Source organism: Nannospalax galili, unplaced genomic scaffold (genome assembly GCF_000622305.1).
Source record: "Nannospalax galili isolate Female #2095 unplaced genomic scaffold, S.galili_v1.0 C46693810, whole genome shotgun sequence".
Lineage (NCBI taxonomy): Eukaryota > Metazoa > Chordata > Mammalia > Rodentia > Spalacidae > Nannospalax > Nannospalax galili.
The window spans coordinates 1-310 of NW_008422043.1; the positions used below are offsets into that span (position 1 = coordinate 1).

Sequence of the window (310 nt, forward strand, 5' to 3'; positions counted from 1 at the left end):
TGGCTCTATTCTTAAGGCTTAAAAAAAGGCAATGGCTATGGCCATACCACCCTGAACACACCTGATCTCATCTGATCTTGGAAGCTAAGCAAGGTTGGGCCTGGTTATACTTGGATGGGAGACCACTTGGGAATACTGGCTGCTATGGGCTTGGGGCTGGAGAGATGGCTCAGCAGTGAAGAGCATAGACTGCTCTTGCAGAGGACCTGAGTTTGATTCTCAGCACCCACATAGTAGCTAACAGTCATTCGTAACTCCAGTTCTAGGGGATCCGACACCCTCTTCTGACCTCTTTGGACATTGCATGACA

The 310-nt window shown here is 49.0% G+C and overlaps 1 pseudogene; it reads left to right on the forward strand.

The window, feature by feature from the left end:
* Nucleotides 1-33: 33 nt before the first annotated feature.
* LOC115069045 lies at nt 34-151 on the forward strand (annotated as a pseudogene).
* The last annotated feature ends 159 nt before the right edge of the window (nt 152-310 follow it).